Genomic DNA, 6,597 nt, shown 5'->3' with positions numbered 1-6,597 from the left:
GGTGTTTGGCCCAAACCTTTTCAGGTGATAAATTTTTGGACAAAAAGTAAAAACATCTGCAGCAAGCAGACATTACTCATGAAAAAATTCTATGTCATAAACCCAATTTGCCACTGATAAACAGTTGTCATTGAAAATTTTCAATCAGCCCTCACACTTATTGATGGCTCAGCTAGGAAGGGAATCCAGGACCAAGATTTTCAAAAGCTGCTCATGAATCTGGGTGGCCAGCTTGAGATGCCTGTAAAGAGACTTAACTCAAAAACTGCTGAGTGTCCTCTGGAAAATTAGGTCCTGAACATGGAAGAACTCAGATTTGCCCACTAAGTGACACTGCCTTTTGGAAAGAATATGCCAAACCTAGGTGCTTGGCTATGCTGTCTGTAAAATAAGGCTGCTTTCTACATACCCACTTTACCAAGCACTTTTGAGACCCATGGATGACTGAGGATTATATCATTCATTGACAAATACACAGTAGCCAGGAAACCTATATCTCAGACCCTCTGCTTTAACCACCAGGTTGCATGTGCCTCCCAGAAACAAGAATAGAGTCCAGTAATCCTGATCTCCAGCATCCTACTGCTATCTAGAAAACAATGGCAGAAAATGCACTTTCTTTGGCTCTGTCTTAAAACTTTTTAAAAATAAAATCTTAGGAAATTCCATTTACAAAACCATCATTATTAAGGTTAAAAAGCCAAGCACTCAAATAGGAAAAACTGTAACCTTAATTCTGCCCGTGTGTATTATCGTATAATATGGAGTTATATGATCACATATTATTTTTTATAGGACTCCTGTTTGAAGTTGATGGCCAGCTGTTCTAGACCATAGTCTGCTCCCTGTATCCTATATTTCCCCAATTGGGATTTCACCCATCAGGGGTCAGCCTGATAGAGCCAGCTCCTCTAACCTCACATCCATAGCATAAGGTGCATGCTAGCAATCCCCAGCTAGGGGACAGTCTCTTGGCTTCAGGAATAAGATCAGACAGAACTAGGGAGCTGCCTCCTTTATTCCCCTCACCTCCCTGTGGGGTGCAGCAGAGCATCTGCCCTGGATGTTTTTCACCAGATACTAACTGATCTTTTCTGTGTTTGTGTACTACCTAGGATAGTGGGGCCCTGATCCAGACTGAAGTCTCCAGGCATCAGTATAATACAAATAATTAATGAGTGCTTTCATAGTTACAGAGCCCAAAATAGAGAGCACCAAACTGACTATGTGTTGGACAGGAAAGTAAAGGGCTGAATGCACTAAAAGGAATTATACTAATATTTCATATTTCCTGGTAATTGCACAGTGGCAGCTACACATGAGCTCCTCCACTCAGCGGACTCGATCCCTCTCTGGATATATATAGCCAGGAAGATAATTAATAGTTTTAGGCAAATTAGCAAAAGGGATTGGGAATTTCTGGAGACTTGTTCAAATTTGCTATGTAATGAAACAGCCAGGAGCGAAATTGGAAAAATGGCAGGAGGAAGCCTGAACAATTGCTGCAGGTAGGGTTGACAACCAGCCATGCTCAGAGAAGTATCATAGAAATACCCCATATACTTATTACAGAAAATTATTCTTCTGACCCTGTTTATGACATTCATTGAGTTCTGTCTTCTAGGAGAAAACTCAGACACACTATTTCACCAAGACTGACTGCCTGCTCTATCAACTGCACATGCATTTAATTTACAAGGGGACACTCCTCAACTTCCCAAGTCAATTCTTTAAAGGGTGGTTTGTGACACATTGTGGTGTTTATAACTAGAAGGGAAAAAAATGGAGCACATATGTTCAGGGAATTCAGCGAGAGAGAGGTGAAGTTGGTGAATTCCCCAGTAACATAAATGTTTCTATCTGGTTAGTGTATTAAAATTATTTACATATGCACTGTTAGTTGAAATAAATGATGGAAATTCACTATGCTACGGTAAGAGGGTTTTGTTCAACAATAGGTGTGTGTTTAAACAAGGGAGCCCTGATAACAATGACTTCTTGACCTTGCCATTTCTCCTGCTGGGGGTGGTTATAAACATACCACCATAAAATGTTTACTTTTTAAGGACAGATAATGTATGGACAATTCTTAGCTTTTTGCAATGGGCTTAATATTCCACAGCGGAGAAGGCTGTGATGAGTCATCATGTGTTTTTCACAACAGGCGGCTCTTGGAAATGTCATTCTTCAGGACTAGATTAATTTCTTATTCATGTGTACAGCCAAGATCCATGACCTTTTGTGACACGTAGTTATTTTAATGATCTAGCATAATAAACTTATCACAGAAGCCCCTCCTGATATTTCAAAAGTAGGTAATGGCATATGGCATGTTTTTCTTTTGGGAATGGAGCTGATGCAGACAATTATTGGACTAGCTAAAAATAAGACAGGTGAACTCTAGAAGCTCAGCAGGCACTGGAAACAGAGGAAGGCAGCACATCAGCAGCCATCATAATCTGCTGGCCTAAATTGAGTGCGTGTCTCTGTCTCTAAATTCAGTCTAAAGAAATGCTGTTATAAGACTCTGATGGTAGGAATTGTTTTAAATTCAAAGAACAAAGAATGATGGGGGAGAAAAGAGAATTTAACAGTGTCTACCGAGAAATATAATGTTGCTCTGTAGCACATTAAATGAATTTCTGGGCCAAGGTAGAATTTTTTTAAAGACATCTTTTAGGCATTTCTAACCAGAATAATAAACAATGTCAGAAGGAAGTTTCTATCAAGTGGGAAGAGTCCTCTAGGAGGGAATCTAATATAAAAACACCTCATTCTGGAGGTGTGAATGATTACCTTTGGCTATTATTCTTGACAGAAACATTCCCCTTTCAGGTCTTGCTTCTTCCTATGTGACTTTTTATATATTATTACACACCAAAACCTACATTATTAAGGTTTTAAAGTCAAACAAACATTCACAAGCTTGGAAAAGCTAGAATTAAGGCTGCCAGTGCAACCTTAATTCAGCCTCCCTTGGGTATCACACTGTGTACACAGTGTTTAATTATCTGATCACAGGACTCCCTGCCTCATTCAGTGCACAGGCCTACTTGGCCCCTATATTCACAGCATATCCCCTAGGGATCTATTTACCAAACCAAAAGGACCTCCCACTCTTCATAGGGGAACGGCCATAAAAGACCATAGGAATCCCCTGAATTTAGGAGATGACAAATGAGAAAACAAAAAGCAAATGCTGTTCAAAGTTAAAAAATCAGGGTTCCAGAGGGGCACATCAAGAAGAGAACCTCTAACTCCATCCATTGCTCCTCAAAAAGAGTCCAGGGAGTGAGTGGATGCCCCCAGAGAAACTCTGCCCAGAGATGTGATCAAACAAGTGATCAGAAGTGCAAACCACAGTTGCAGTCATGATCCAACCTCCTCCTTCTTGACTGATAGATGGCCATCCCAGGACTAGGCAAAGGCTAACAAGAAGGTCCAGGGACTTTGTGGGGCCATAGATAGGCTGTGACTAAATAAAAAAAAACCACAAGGCAAAAGAGCAGTCATCCTCCTCACCAGTCCCACATCCTACCTGCATCGGGCGGCTGCAGCTCCCAGTCCCAGCTCCGCAGGTGAGACTATCCTGATGTGGGGGAGGAGGCGAAGAGCAGGAAGTGACAGGGGGAGGGAGGAAGAGGAGTGAACAGAAGGCAAGGTCCTGGGGGGAGAGGCGGGGTAGGGGCAGAGCCTCAGGGAGAGGTGGGGCCTGGGCGGTGCCTTGAGGGAAGAGGCAGAGCAGGGGAGATTCTGGCACTCCTGCTGGAGTGTCTGGTTTTAAATGTTACAAAGTTGGCAACCCTAGATCCACACAGAACTTTACCTCTCTGGAGCACAGTGGGGCAACCCCATAAACAGAGCCAGCAGGCCCGTCCCACTGACTGTAGTCCAGAAAGTATCTGACTTTGGTGACACATCCCAGGACCAGCTTCCAATACACTGAGTGGGGCCTCTTCCACCTATGCTGTGAGACGTGGCTTACACGACAAAGGTTCATAACCTTGGCAGCTGTGACGGACCTGGTTACAGAGACAAACGTCCAGGAACCGGTTCATCTGGAAGATCACTTGGAGGCCCCTGCCTACCATAAGGGAGTGCTCCCCATCAGCGACCGAGATGAGATCCACCTCGGCACCAACAGTGGGGACAGATCGCAGAAAGGCAGTGGGGGGTGGGTTGGCTTTGAGCCCTCCTCCATAAGGGACTCTGTGAGGTGAGTGGCATCACCCCCTCTCCCCCACCACTGCCAGAGCTGCCTCAGCCAGCTCTACCTGCTGGACTTTCTTGGGGGTCATGGAAGCAGCCCCCCCCCCGAGGCCTTATGGGAGACCTTCTCCCTCTGCTTGAGGGGGAGGTGCTGGGCCTGTGCCTTACAATTGCTGCACATTCCCTCCATAACCAGTACCCAGACCTCTTTGGTGGTGTCATTAGAGAGCTGGCCAGCAGCTCTGGATCCAGGAGGCAAGGTTGATGGGATTGGGGCTTGGGGAGGCAGGGATGGGGTAATAGAGAGAGGGGTGGTTTGCCTCCAAAATGGGTCCTCTCCTGGGCTCCCTGGCCACTGCCACCCCCTCCCTTTCATCAGCAGTAGGGTCAGCTGTGTGCATATTGGGGGCCACTTCTGGCACCTGAGCAAATTGTTGGCTGGTGGAGGATGAGGAGGGGTAACTTACTGGGTAAGGTTGCTGGTGGTGGCAGGGTTAGCACCTTTCCGAGTGCTGGGATGACCCAGTGTCCCTCCTTGCTAAGCCAAGGAACAGTCCCTCCAGACATGCCCCAAAGTCCAGCAGAGGATGCATCAAGCCTTTCAAACTGAATAATGGATCTGGTATAGGGCACCTTGGTAGGGCACCAGGAAGTACCCCTCCAAACTTCCCGCGCCACACGCAACTGGATGGTAACTTGCCAGCAGAACAAGAAGACGTGACAGAGAGTGAGGTCCTTATAGCCTAGCAGTGGAGAACAACTTTCCCAAGTTGGAAAGGGGAAGCAGAAGGGCAGCAGTGGGCAGGAAGGGTGGGACAGAGGTGAGGACACACCGAGGTCCTCCAAGGGCTTGAATGACACAAAGAGGCCTCCCACCGAAATGCCTTTTCCCACCACCTTTTGAGCAGTGTTCTCCAAATGCCAGGCAGAAGACAACCTTCCTACATGTCTTGGAGGCCAGTACACTGGCCAAGGGCCCCACTACTCATGCAAACACCCACACATAGGTTTCTATGTGGGATAAGGTGGCCATCAGGAGGCAATGGATGTCGTTCTTCCTATCAGGATGAGTAAGGGGTCCTGGCTGATGTTGATGGTTGAGGTGGTGGAGGCAGTAGCAGGCAGAGGAGCTGTGGCAGATGGTGATGGGGTGGGAGACAGGGCCATGACCACCTAGGTGCACACTCTGGAGGCTGAGGAGCAAGCTCCCCCAGAGCTGCTGGAAGGGTTTGGATGGGACATGGGGAGCCACAGCCAATAGTGGCCAATATGAGGTCCACAGCAGTAGCTCTTTCTTCTGACAGAAGGGGCTCCCTTGGCAGTGATGGGAGGTTAGGCAGCAGAGTCCCTGCTTGTGATGTCTGCTGCTCACAGGGGGCACTGATGGGCCTGGCAGTAATGTCGTGGGGATAATCACGAGGACAGATGGGGGAGAAAGTTAACGTGGGGCAACAATGGTGGCTGGGGATTCCCCCAGCTACCCCTCCATCATTCCCCCCATGGGTGATGCAGCCAGAATGGAATCCTCGCACTTGGCTGAGTTGGGAATCTATTATCGAGGGCAGGAGAGCAGAACAACCACTAGAAGGGAGGAGAGAAATAATAAAGAGAAGGGAGGGGGAGTAGGGAAAATGAAGGTTGACCCTTGTTTTGCATTAGGCTACATGTGTGGTAGGAGGGTGCAGACAAAAACCGGGAGGGGGGAGTTGTTAATGAAAAAGCAAGGAGGGTGTGGGGCACAATATGCAGTGTTGGGGGGCACTGGCTTCTCTGATTACATTGGGTTAGTGGTAGCTGTAAGGGTGAGAGGTGCAGTGACTAGGTAATGAAACAAAATGGTGGGGGGCAATCACAAGTGCAGGGAAAGCACAGGTGTGTGAGGCAGGAGACAAAGGGAACAAACAGCAAAGAGGTGGGGCTGAGCTGGGCAGGTGACTACCAACCATGAGACTGGGGCTCAGAAGTGAAGGGACACTGAAGGGAGCAGGGGTAGGGGAAGAACAGGCAAGTAATAATCAATAAGGGGACAGCAAGTAACAATCAGCAAAGTGGTGAGGCAGGTAGCAAACTATGGTGAGGGGAGGTAATAGCAAACTGCAAGGAGAAGAGGGCCAGTTAAGGGGGGGGGAGGGTTTGCGAACCACAAGGAAGAGGGGCAAGTGGGCAAGCGGGAGGAGGTAGCCCACTAGTTCAGTACAAACTGAGGGGAAGTGAGAGAGGGAAAGTCCAAGGGGGTATGTGTACTCACATGTGCTTGTGAAAGAATCTCCGCTGCCACCATCCCAGGTCCCAGAGGGGGTGAGTGGAACCAGGCAGGTCAGCAGTCCAGCCAGCAGATGGTCTTCAGCAGCCAGAGCAGGAGTGGGTGGACTGGGAGAAGGGCTCTAT

Source organism: Lepidochelys kempii, chromosome 5, assembly GCF_965140285.1.
Source record: "Lepidochelys kempii isolate rLepKem1 chromosome 5, rLepKem1.hap1, whole genome shotgun sequence".
NCBI lineage: Eukaryota > Metazoa > Chordata > Testudines > Cheloniidae > Lepidochelys > Lepidochelys kempii.
The sequence above is the reverse complement of the archived record's forward strand: the minus strand, read 5'-3'. Positions refer to the sequence as shown.